Raw genomic sequence first — 14,211 nt, forward strand, 5'->3', positions numbered from 1 at the left:
TCTTGCTAATCTCAGCACATCTTTCGATCTATTTGAGCGGCATATCTTGAAAAGCCATTGATGAAATAACTAGGGAAGCAATCTTAATTAAATGGTGTCGAATTGTCTGATAATAATTAAACTTAGTTATGGAATGGATTTTCGCACACCCTTTACCCCGGCGCCTGGATGCGCAGGCGCATAAAACCGCGATGCAGTGCGGAGCTGGCGCAAACACACGCACGACGTCGCGCCGTCACAGCCGTGAGTATTGCAATATTTTTTAAATAGCCACGCGTTTTATATATCGCAAAAAAGAAGGTCCACTGTTGACTTGTTGATGTATATACTAAACTAAGCAATAGATATAAATAAAAAAAAAATTAAGTATATATTTTTTTTTTTGATTAAGTTTTCTATTAAAAAGCCACAATACACACATTTCTGCTAAAATCACACATACCTAAATTCTTAATTTTTAGTCTAGAGTGAAATGTAATATCAACAGGTGTAAATATCCTAGGCTTGGAATTAATTTAAGCATAATGTTTTCAATCTTTTTGTGAATATAATGAAACGTGTAGTGTACTAAATTTACATTCTTAGTTACCTAATAGTGTAAACGTTAACTTGTATATTTGAAGCCAAACTTTAAATGACATGATCAAATATGTAAAAATATGAGCTTTTTAATGCCAACGGAATGTAGAAAACCAATGATTCCTCATCATTACAAAGTTTAAATACTATATGTACTAGTTTAAGCTGTGGATGTTAAAAACACAAAATACAAGCTTAAACCCTTACGTAAATACTACTTTGAACTATTCTCCTTTTATGACTCAAGTTATTGTAACAATGAAGAGCAGGCGATTGATAAAAACTCTTGATCTTACAACACACGAATAAAATAAAATAATAATATAAAATATGATTAAGTATGTTTACAGATTTTTTATTGGTCTTAAACTTTTATACGGGCTTTAAAAAGAAAGTGAAATAATAATATAAAATAAAATAATAATATAAAATTATATTAAGTATGCTTACAGATGTTTTATTGGTCTTAAACTTTTATACGGGCTTTATAAAATATTTTAGTATATTTCATTAAAATTATAATTCGACCGTTTTACTATTTTGAAGGGTTATTAAAATGAAGAATCTGTTTAAGAGCCCGTCCAGGGAATTTATGCGCTAGACAATATAAATAAATGATCTGCTTTATTCTCGGTTTTTTTTAAACTAGATATTAGCCGATTGGCGCAGTGGGCAGCGACCCTGCTTTCTGAGTCCAAGGCCGTGGGTTCGATTCCCACAACTGGAAAATGTTTGTGGGAGGAACATGAATGTTTTCCAGTTTCTGGGTGTTTATCTGTATTTTATAAGTATCTTTTTATGTATATTACTCATGAAGATATTAATCAGTCATCTTAGTACCCATTACACAAGCCACTCTTACTTTGGGGCAAGATGGCGATGCTTGTATTGTCGTAGTATATATATTTCTTTTTATTTATAGCTGAGACAATTATTACAAATAGAAAATTCAATTAGTTATGAAGAGTAATTAGATTTTTTATCCCTGAGTATCTTACGTCAACTCTGTTTAATATTTAAACCATTACTCCGCGACTGCTGGAGGGATGCGGGTGGGTTCAATTTTTTTTTAAGCATTTTTAACACACATAAGTATAGAATATTTTATTCTTAATATATTCTATCACATATAGAATATATTCTATATGTGTGTTTGCCACTTCACTTCTCTTAAACGTCTGGACCGATTTGGATGAAATTTGTGTGTGTGTCTACTTCAATGGGTTCCTGGATGGGTTGAAAACAAAAGTTGACATTTTGATTAGTTATTAATATATAAGGGGGAGTCCAGGAATAACGTGAGGTGTTTTTTAAATTTTTCTGTCCCTCCCTCCCCCATGGTTAGATGTCGTGAGCTTTTATTCAACCCCGTCCCCCATCCCCCAATCTCACGTGAGATTTTTCAAAATGTGGGTTTCTTGCGTAAACGCGTTGGAATTTTTGATTTTGATTTTGCAATCAGAAAAAAAATTGCATGATATTTGCTAAGACCACCCTCTCTGCAACGTAAGATTATATGAGATTTGACTCGACCCCCTCCCCCCTTTTAAAATCTCACGTATTAAAGAACTTCCACTAATGTAAAATGGTTTATAACAAAACAATATCTTTGTCACACGAAAGCGAACAAAGCTGTTTTTAACATATTCCGCTTAAAACCGAAAACGGATTTAAAATATAGATATAATAAGTTAATGTTTCATGATGAATCGTGATGATCGCCAATTAATATCAATTTTAAATAACCAGGTGTCCTATTACATTTATTACGCATGTCAGTGACATTTTAAAAAGAAAAAAACTAATAATAAATCAATTAATAAAATATTAATTGCTTTATTATTAGTTAAGTAAAGTCAAGGACGCCTATTACCTATACCTATTTTCAAATATATTGCTACGACAATGTAGAGATTGATTGGACAAAATATCTATAACAGCGTATTTTGTTCACTGGAAATAAGAAGAAGAAATCTTATTCTAAAACTGAGTTAGCTCAACTTGGGTTTATTTGAATCGGGTTGGGTTGATGTATTGGGTACCTTCTTTCGAATAACTTCCTTCCCTCGGTGCCTAATATTTTAACACCTAACCTAATTGGATAGAAGCAGGCGTTACTTTGCGGAAATCTATGATAAATTATGAAAATTAAGCTTAATTTGATATACTCCACGAACAGCAGGAGAATCTGTATGGTGTAATTTATAATTTCTTCAATCCATACGGATTGAAATTAAAGTATACACTCCACACCAAACAGATCCTCGGCAATGTACCCTCGTTTCGCTCCAAAACCGGAGCATGCTCAGGAGATATTGACTTTACAATGAATAGTTGTTAAGAGACAATTATTTATTGTTTCATTCATTTCATTTCATTTAATTCACTCCTCCTGTTCGCGGAGTATAGCGAATTAAGCTTAATTTTTATAATATCTAACCTAATATATAGAGCCCACCAACCTGCATCTGAGTTCAATGGGCCGAAGCTCTATTTCCATTCATCTCATATCTCTCACTCCTTTTTTATTAATTCCTTCGTCTAAAAGTTGACAATGATCCAAATATTTACGACAGTGTGTATGTTTGTTTGTTTCTTCACTCTGTTAATTCCTCTTATTTTTGTATATCCCGGGGGTCAAGAAAATATACTTAGTTTAATAGAATAAATAAATTAAAAATTCGTCGAATTGCCTTAAGAATGAGAGGTCAACGTATACACATTTTCATGCCAAGCTGCCCTACTGTCTTGTCACCTCTGTGATATGTCAAAAGAAACTACGTCACGCAATAGTGACACGCAACATACCAATTATTGTGACCTGTATACTTTCTGAAGCTACAACTCAATTAATTTTCTCATTAGGCTTACCAGGCACGGAAGGGAAATAATAATAAATATCTCCGTAGTGTTACGAAAACGGTTTCCTTTAACGCAAAAAGTTGTGTAAATAAAAACTTTTTGTGGTGTGTAATAAAACTTTATTCATAGAGACTGACTCTTATTATAGCTTATAATATTATGATAGTCTTGCGATCAAAAAAAAGCCTAATCTAAGGATATATTGAAAAGTCTGTATCTCAGTTCTTCCGGAATAATTTTCAGAACGGATAAAAATATTTTGACGGGACTTTCAAAAGGGAAGCGATCTCAGATAAGATAGGATTCATAAGGGGTTAAAATAGGAATACGAAAATCCTGTGTTTGCAAAGTAAGAGAATTTTGAATAAAGAAAGGGTTTAATGAAAGTTTACCTGTAAGTGGAGGGTTTTTTTTTTAATTTCATTGACGGGTTAGGTACTTTAACAAGTTAATTATTTAAAATTTAAAATTAACTACAAAAATTTGGGAAGCGACCCGAGCACCCACGACATATCCCTCCTATGGGTGTAAAAGAATTCGTATACCCACTAACAACGTTTGGGTAAAAATCAAATGTTTAAGTTCATAAAGTAATATGTAGTAGGTACTGATATACTTTCCTGGGAGTTTTTTATATCCCACAGAGACTTTTGACAAAGTCAAGTCGCGTGCAATACTCAAAATAATGTAATTAAAAAAGAAAAGTTCATTCGAACGCCGTGGCATTTCAAAGTAAACACGAAACCAAAAATATTTACTTAGGTAACATCTACATTCTATAATATTAACTAAAACGGCGTATTTTAGAGTTTTTATTTAGGTCATGTTGACTTTATGACTTGTATACGCAATTAAAATTGATGATATAATACATATTTCGCGTGTGATCTATGCGCGTAATAATTTCTTTACCATGACTTAGCTATGACAAGAAAATAAGCGCCCGATGCAAAAACAACGGGGTAAGTTCCTTGTGTCTGTCTGTGACATCGTCGCGCCCGAAGGGATGAACCGATTTTGATTTGCTTTTTTGTAAAGATTAATTAGTCAGGAGTGTTCTTAGCTAAGATGGCGGCCGCCAAAAAATGGCAGTTTACATATTTTTATCAAACAAAAAATACTAGTAGAATACTATTAATTGTGATAAATTTAAAATCCAAGATGGCCGCCCATAATGGCGACTTTTTCTTTTATAAATCTCTCTATAAGGGTATCAAATGAAAGGGCTTGACTCCTTTGTTTCCCCTGATGCTTTGCATAAGATACCTGGTATTCTAGTATTATTTTTAAACCTGATTGAATGATTATTTCAAAATAGAAATAGACGTTGACTAAGACGCGGGCAACAGAAGTTCTTAAAAATAATCAGACCTTACAAAATATTCATAATAGATAATTTAGTTTGCAATCTTCATTGACGAACAGACAAAAGTTTTACTTTCGGCCGGTGACCTTAGTTGACAAAGGATAACGACATCATATAAGTGAACTCACCTGGACGATTTGTATTCTACGCGTGTCCACTACTGTCGTACCTTGACGGACCTCATGGATATCTGAGCCAATATATACATACTAACATAAAAAATACTAATATCAGTACCCCGTCAGATTGGAATATCCGCATGCAAATTATCAATAAGGATGCCGACAATAACAAAGCTGCCCGGGCAGTGGTGGTATCGATCGTTGTAGTTAGATCGTTTTAGATCGTAGTATAAACGGGAGGATGCTGTCAGTTTTTCATACTATTCCTTTAGGTGCCTCGTACGATATCCTCGGGAAGAGGTGGGGTGGTGACAACTGTATTCTGATATGCCGTCACCACACTGCGAATTGTCGGATACAATAAATCACACTTCTAGGACCGAAGCTAGTTTCGCGAGGTGCGGTATATAAATAAATAATAAATAAATGTACTACGAAAATCCACACATCGCCATCTAGCCCCAAAGTAAGCGTAGCTTGTGTTATGGGTACTACGAAGACTGATGAATATTTCTATGAATAATATGGATAAATACTTAGAATATACATATAAACACTCAGACTCTGAAAAACATTCATGCTCATCACACAAACATTTTCCAGTTGCGGGAATCGAACCCACGGCCTTAGACTCACAAAAGCAGGGTCGCAGCAAACTGCGCCAATCAACCGTCAAGTCAATTATCATATTCTTCGATAGCACACCACACACCACACACCATAAATTCTCTTTTTATTGTATCATTATAAATCATAATCAACGTATGTCTTAGAATCCTCTATAACTTCCAGGCTAGTACTATTGTTTTTTTTTTACAAAAATATGCTGAGCCTTTTTTGATACAGCTTCAGGCGCTACATAGATATCACCTTTGTGAAGGTTTGTAGATATGTTTCAATATTTTTTTTCATCCTCGGCTTGTTTATATCGTTCGTTAAACATCGCTACTCGCGACTAATGTATTCATAGCCGGCTTACTTTTCTAGCACACTGATTCAGATTTAATTCATTCCAAATATAAATTCCGTTATAGCAGATTGTATAAATCGAGTCACTTAAAACTGTAGTCTTTGAAGTAGATTAGATTAGAATAAATTAAGTGATTAATATTAAGCGTCGAATTTAATTACTGGAGGGTGGTAGGTGATATCACTGTTTATTGCGAAGGTTTTAAAAGTCATCTTCGCGTTACCTGCTTTCAGAAGAAATAGGTAAACAGATAACTTCATTAAATAAAAGTTAAATTATCTAGACATATCTTATATAGTTTTTTTGAATTCATTGTGTCTATATTATTTTCATGTTTATCATAAATGGTACGTAAATATTTGGCCTAAAGTTATAGTATTTAATATAAAATAATATTTAGACACTTAAGAAATTATAATATGGGGCGCCACATAAAAATAACTATTAAATTTATTAAAATAGAATTTTATTTCATAAAAAACGATTGTGATAAGTTGTACCTATTTTACGACCATCGGTCTATTTAGAAAGTCCACATTAAAACTTTTTTTCGAATTAATAATGATTTTATACTCTGGTTGTATATAAAAAAAAATCCTTTTTAATTATTGGGGACAAACCTTATGAAAGTTTGAGCCAATATTTCAAACGACTGGTTTAGCGTTTAGTATATTTTCTTATAATTTTTTTGCCAAGAGGAAACAAAGAGTTCGTAATACCGAATGCACATTTCTCGAACTATATAGTTCATTGTTACGATCGAACTCTATGCTGACTTGAATATTAATGCAATGGCCATTGGTAACCACTGCCAATGGCAATAACCTAGCGAACGTGTATGAGGAAAAGTAGCGCATAAATAATTCCTTTATTCGAATAATTCCAATTTTCGAATGAATAAAAGTACATCGATTCCTGAATTCTGATGAAGATCTACTCATGAAATTGGATTGCGTGAAATAACTTTTAAAATGATTACATAATTTTTAAACTTAAATATTAAAATTTAATAGTGATCATTATTGTGGATTTTGCCCTGCAAAACTCGATCTCTTTATATATTTTTTATTACAAATATATTATAAATTGTAAACTTGGTTTTGTTTATACTCTTCTTTTTTTTATATACTTAATGTGGTGTGCAATAAAAGTATATTCATTCATTTATTCATTATAATTTATAGGTCGTAATAATATATATCTTGCACGTGGGTTTTTTATTTCTCATGGATCAAGTAAATTTTTATGGTTCCATAAAAGTTAAGTAATTATTCAGGACTCATATACGAAATAATACCCCATTCCACCTATTAAGCGTTGATTTTCTAAAAAAGCTTCACACGTATTTAATTTTTCATTTTAAAGAATAAACTAACTTTTTTTGCCCTTGGTGCCAAGAAAATATTTTTAGTGCACCCTCGAATACTTAGGCTTTACGTCAATTAGCCAACGCACTGTATTATGATTATACACATTCTAATGTAACAGTTCATGCAAACACATTTGCTAAGAATGGATAAGACAGCTACAGTAGCGATCACACGCCCACCTAGCTTAACTTAAGCATATTATTAGAACTCAGTTAAAAAATCTAAAGAATTAATGATCCAAAAAAGTATATACCCGGAAAGTTTTGCGAGAGTTAGCTCAGTTCAGCTTTGTAGGTCTTGCAGTTTCAAGCCTTTATTAATGGATTATTCAGGACATGTTATAAATTCGCGTTGGAAAAGAATTTGCGGTCGTAAACTAACTTTTTTCACAGTAAATTCACATGAAAGCGGATAGTTATTGAAACAGTGTTTAAGGGTATTTTTGTCTACGGCAGCGCAAGTTGTATTGAACGCCTGCAATTTACAAAAATCAATAATTTAATATTATTTATTCTTTTGTTTAATTTATTACTATTTAAACTTAATAAATTATTTAAATTCAATAAAGTCTGTGTTCAAAACTTTGGATAGACCTTCCAGTTAAAACTACTAACTTAAAGCCATCAGACATAGGTGATTGACTACCAAGGAAATGAAAATCACTATTTTACACAACAAAAGGCAGTTTAAAGATACAGGTTTCCCTGTAGTTGAGTTTGCAAACGAGATATTTATTCTCAAGCTAACAATAACAAAGGGAACAATGAAAGGGAATATCGAAAGCCTCAGTTCCTTTGAATCGGCCTGTGGTTTGGTTTATTCCTTATTCTATTCCAATATTGTTTTGAGTTGCAAACGAGAGGTCGCCATAGCAACTTTATTTGTTATCGCTAGGCCTACCACAATGTTTCTAAGGAAACCGGGACCTTTAATGGAGCTGTGGTTTTCTGATCTTGAACTTGACTACTTAACTAGGACAATAAGAGCTTTATGTAGGTTAACAAAGAGTTTGGTTCCAACTTGAAATGAAACTTAGGGGGCAGTAACGATTTTAAATAAGCTACTGTATTTAAGCGTATATTAATGCCTAGGTCATAGTTAGATACTACAACAGTATGGATCACAGACTCAACAAAAACTTGTGACGAAAAGTTAGGTGTTAATAATGCTCCAAAATGATAATCTTTTTTATTTACATAACAAATAAATAAATTACAGACATTGATAATATTGATTCGGTCACAGTTGTCCAAACAAAAAATCTTATTTCTATTTCATACGAAACTTTTCCACATCTGAATAAAGTTTTTATTAGATTTATTTAAAGAGATATTTAACGGTTACAATTGTAACTTGTTAAACTGCTGTACTGCTACAAAAAAAATTGTGAAGTGTTGTACTTTACTATAAACAAAAATTATCAACCATACACTATTATTATATGCTACATTGCATTTCATTGGATAGTTATAACTGTTGGTGTTTAAAATGCTGTTCAATTTGCAAATCCAAAATAGACCATTCGCAATCACACTTGCTTTCCATTTTGAAAAGGTAATTTCAATCCCTTGCTTAATTAACCCCTCGATCTGAGTATTGTTACAATCTGCTGTTCTGGGATTGAAATAATAACTTGGTATTCCAAAATTGACTTAACTTGCAAATTCTAATTTAGATTTACGCATTTACTACACAGCGCAGATGTAGAAAATTAATTTAATTCGTTTTTCTATTATCAGATCCAAAGAGCTTTGTGTACAAAACTGACAGATTCAAATGGTAGGCCCCACAGGGAAATAAATCTTATGATTAGCTCATGAGAAACTTAATGCATAACATTTACTTATATATTTTAGACAAAGTAGTTTTTACGTTTTTTTCGACTACACAATGTAAAATTTGATATATTCTTCTTTTTAGACCAGGGTGCGTTCGGAACCTTCGTATGTTAAATTTTTATTTAACGATTTTTCTCGGATATGTACATATTTTTTATGTAAAGTACGCATCAAAAGTGCCATCTATGTGCCTGTTTGAGTCAAGAAATATCAGTCTTTGATTTTGTTTCAATCTTTCTCAGCTATCTTAGTACCCATACCACAAGCTACGCTTACTTTGGGGCTAGATGGGCGTATTTTCGTAGTATATTTATTTATTTAAACTTGTATTCTTTCATAATTCTCTATACGTTTCAATAACGAATTACTCTGGTTCCGGTATATGACAAGAAAATACGTTGTCATCGCCAAGTACCTACTGGCACTAGCTCAGTTTGACAGCTCTGATAAGGGTTTTCATTAAGTTACCACAACAATTGTCGTCATGTTTAGATCATTGGAAAACTTTCTCAAGTTCTATGCGACGGTATTATATTTATATGAATAATATACTTGAAGAGAAACCTATTTTAAGCTAAGCAAAACATACAATGGTTTTTAAAAATATTAACACGCTGTTACGAAATTTTAACTGTAGGTACACTGTAACACTGTTCCTTTAACTCCTTATCTTCATTACAGCCCTTCCTTTATCTTGCCCATCTTTAAAGTGCCAGTTTTGCATAACAGGGCCTTCGTACTACTAATATAGTAGCCTGCAAAAGCCAACGAATCTCCTATGTTTCAGTATAATACTGAAACATAGGAGATTCATACCCAGTTTGCTTATATTTGAAAGGTTACCTCTTAATAAAACTCATGAAAAATACTATTATAAATATATCCATTTCCAAAAATTCATAATATTATTGTTTTATGATTCTTGTTCTAGAGCATATTTTAAAGTCCATATGAATTTATGTTGCATTGCCATAAGAGTCGTAAAAAATTAAAGAACCGTATCGTCTTTAACTATGATAAGAAACATGTACATGCACTAACCAAATGCATATCACGTCAACAGAAAGAGTTGACCGCTCCAATATCTGAGCCAAGGTCATGCAACTCTCTTGCACGTACGTTGCCGTCACTCTTTCTTGAAGGGTCTTTTGCATTTTGAGAAGAAGGCGTTGCATGCAACTCTTGCGTGTCTTACCACAGTATGCGTTCCATTTAATATGCACGCTTGAATTAAAATCAAGCTAGATTTTAGGAGTATTTTGAATTCAAGGCACTATCAGTCTAGACATCTCGTAGACAAAAATTTACGCAGACTTCAAACTTTATTCTCTATGCAAAAGCTATACTAGTGCAACGGTTGTCAACTTTTATTGACGACATAAAATGAAGAGTTCCAATTTTCAAGATTGCAGTATCTTTTACGACGAATTTGGTAATCATATTGCAGCACCTACAGCGTGTTTCACTAACTTATCTGTTTTGTTGATACTAAAATGTTGACTGGACGGATAAAACCACTCTAATACATAAATGAGGTTTAGGGTACAAAAGACACTTGATATTTATTTAGAACTGTAGGTAGTAAGTCTACAAGAAATCATATAAAAGAGTATTACCCTCACTCAAGAAGCATTGATACTAGATTGACTGTAAAAGTCCAAAGATCCTTGTCAAAATTGAACGCGTTGTTATTTTGAAATTTATTTAACAAAATAAAAAAAGATTGTGTGCAACTAACGCTGAAATAGGTTCTGATTTAGCTGATATAAATCAAAACCAAATAAAGGTTACTTATAAATAGTAATTTTTTTTTATTAGTTGAAGTTGTTTTTAATAATAAAATTAATTATTTTGCAACAATGTTAGAAACCACTATATTGAGTTCAAATTTCTTGTGTAATTAAAACCAAAAAAAAAATAACACTAAGTACCTACTTTTTGTGGTATTTAACATTGAGTTTGGTATGATTTAGTTTTTTTTAAATTGATAGTCTATTGGTTAGGACTTCAGCGTCCCATTCAGGGAGACTTAATGCGATCCCCGGCACTCTTTAATTTTTAAGATTTATATGCATTTAAAATAATTGAATATTATCCTTTGCTTTACAACATCGTGAGGAAGCCTGCATGCCTGAGAATTTTCTAAAATGGGTAATGGGTTTAAGAATATGAAGATTCAAAATTATTTGTTTGTCCTCATAATCAGCGATGTTAATGCCCCACAGCTGGGAGCAGCAAACCTTAGTCAAACATGCGCAGTGTGGAACGACCTTAATTTGAATATATTTGCATTGTTGATTAAATTAAATATACTTTGAATTCTAGTGACGATCAGTCTGTTTGCTTTATTGTGAAACTGATAATGATGTATGCTTGCTATTTGAATTTTATTAGTTTTTCGCAAATATAACGAAAAATTAAATAGAATAAATTCATCCATAATAGCATATTCATCCACTTAATAACTACTCATACTAATTTTTGACTAACTAATGGACAACGTTCGAAGAAGCTTCTAGAAAAAAATATTTATTCCGACCGCTGTCCATTAGTGATCTTCTGTGTGTTTTATTAAAAATCAATTAGGTACTTTATTAAAATTAGATAGATGGACATTGCGGATTTTCAAAAATTCCCCCTTTTGCGCTGAAAGCTTATCTATTCAAAAATCAGAATGTTGATTGTTATGGGAAAGAACTCATTTCACGTTTGCTGTAGAGATGACAGTTCAAATCCTCCCGATTCTGAAATTAATATCTATTTTAAATGTATCTATATATTATTTAGTTATTAATTTCCAATTCTAAGTCAGCTAATATGTATAAGCATCAGGATTTTAGGGATCAGATCTCGGCCGACTGCTTATGTGCTTTTCAAGACATGGCATTTCAAGGCTGTGTGGCTCCTCTAAAGTCGGTCACCCATCAGTTGAAGTCTACCCAAGTCGTTAACAGATAGATTAAGTAATAGATTGATCTAACTTCCATACCTAGGCCGAAGTATTATTGAACTATATCGGCAGGTCTTAGAAGATCTATCTAGAGAATAGACAAGCGCTGGTTTAAATGATTGAGATCCTTACTAATAATGCAAATGCGGAAGTGTTTATTTGTTTGTCTTTCCTTCACGCCCTAAGTAAGCAACTAACCAGTTGTGCATAGAGTTAGTTAAAAGGACCGAGATTAACATAGGCTTTTTTTATATTGGAAGGCCGACGAAGAACTCCGGCAACAGCTAGTTTTGTATACTAAGCGATAAGGCCGCCTTTTGTATTCTACTGCTGTCTTTTTAAATATGTATAAGGATGCTTTTATATGAATTAATGTAAGCGATAGTAGGAATGTCAAATTCTTATAACAACAAAATCTACATCCTGGAGATTACAAACACTTCTAATATTATATTTTATCTAGGGTTGACAGATCCGCAAAAAATCATCAAAATATGTAAATATTTATAATTAAATACCCTTTCCAAAACATAGCTAGTAAAAGTATATAGTTTCTACCTATATAAGTATAAAGTACGTTAGTAAGTAAGTTGTACCTTTGTAAATTCTAGTCGTAAAACGTCTAAGAACATATTATTATAATCTATTTCCCTATCCCTAATAATATTATAAATGTCAATTAAGTTTGTTTGTTACGCTTTCACGCAAAAACTACTTAACCGATCGTCATGAAACTTTGTACACGTATATTTGAAAGTGTTAGAAGTAATATAGGATATTTTTTATCCCGACATTAAGCTCGGTTCCTTTTGGAGAGAGGATGAGTGTTTGACGATTGAACACCATAACTCCGACAAATTATAACCGATTTAAATAATTATTTATGTACAATAGAGGTTATAATATGTGTTTAATTTTGCCCAAACTGTGGTTGGAGATAGAGGACAGAACTCCTCAGCAGACAGCAGCAAACCTCTCATTTAAGGCTTAGCGATACAGAATACTTAAAATTTTTTTTAGATCTACAAGTCTAAAGTTAGTTATTTGTAGGTTTGGTAGTTGTTAGTTACACAATTTATTACTCAAGAACGGCTGGATCAATTTTTATGATATTTGATTTTTTTGATTATTTAAACAAATACAGAGTGGGTCCGGAATAGGATAAAAAGTATTAAAATATAGTATTCATAAACATTTTTGTTGGCGGTACGAAGTTCGCCGGGACTGCTAGTTATATATATTGATTTCTACCTATATAATGCAAAGTGTTGTTGTCTATTGTGTTTTCTGGCGTTTTTCACATTTTCCACGACGATTTAAAAAATGGTTTCAGACGTACATATACTATATACTGGCGTGTGATACACCACTTAAATTCAAGTCGATAGCATTCATAATCACTAATCTATATCATAGATAAATGAAGTCACAACTAAAAGGTTGCCTCAGGTTGCCTTTAAAAGATCACTTTTAGTGATAAGGCCACCTTTACACCCTAGCACTAAGTACTTTTACTGTTTTCCTCGTGTTTTTCCTATTGTGTTGTGTTGCAATAGTTTTTCTATTCTATTATTCTATTGCAAAAAGGTTTATTTTTCCCATTTGGGTGACGGAACCCTAAATAAGACTACCACAAAAGTTGGTCGGCCGACTAGTGCAGTGGGCAGCGACCCTGGTTTCTGAGTCCAAGGCCGTGGGTTCGATTCCCACAACTGGAAAATGTTTGTGTGATGAGCATTAATGTTTTTCAGTGTCTGGGTGTTTATATGTATATTCTAAGTATTTATGTGTTCTATTCATAAAAATATTCATCAGTCATCTTAGTACCCATAACACAAGCTAACGCTTACTTTGGGCTAGATGGTGATGTGTGTATTGTCGTAGTATATTCATTTTGTTTTTATTTTTTTCTCACTCATTCACTGTACGATGGTATTTATTCTATTTAATCTATGGTCGAGTTCGTGTTGAGTCATTGATAAACGTACTAAAACAAGAATGCCGGGCCTAGTTACCTACTATAGCCGTAGAGCAACATAGTTGTAGATAGTTTACTAGTGTTGTACTATATAGTATAACGGCATCATCTTTAACGGTACTCGCCCCAGATCTGTCCGCCTACAGCCTACTGACCCGCTCGTGTCTTTAGGACAT

At 32.7% G+C, this 14,211-nt stretch overlaps 1 protein-coding gene across 1 annotated transcript in view; it reads left to right on the top strand.

Annotated features, from left to right (window-relative positions):
- The first annotated feature begins 209 nt into the window (after window positions 1-209).
- Window positions 210-14,211, top strand: part of LOC120633850 (endochitinase) — a 38,926-nt gene continuing 24,924 nt past the window's right edge. The window contains exon 1 of the mRNA XM_039904220.1: window positions 210-243. The gene's annotated coding sequence lies outside the window, so the exon portion shown is untranslated. The remainder of the gene's footprint in view (window positions 244-14,211) is intronic.

This window comes from Pararge aegeria, chromosome 22, assembly GCF_905163445.1.
Source record: "Pararge aegeria chromosome 22, ilParAegt1.1, whole genome shotgun sequence".
Classification (NCBI taxonomy): domain Eukaryota; kingdom Metazoa; phylum Arthropoda; class Insecta; order Lepidoptera; family Nymphalidae; genus Pararge; species Pararge aegeria.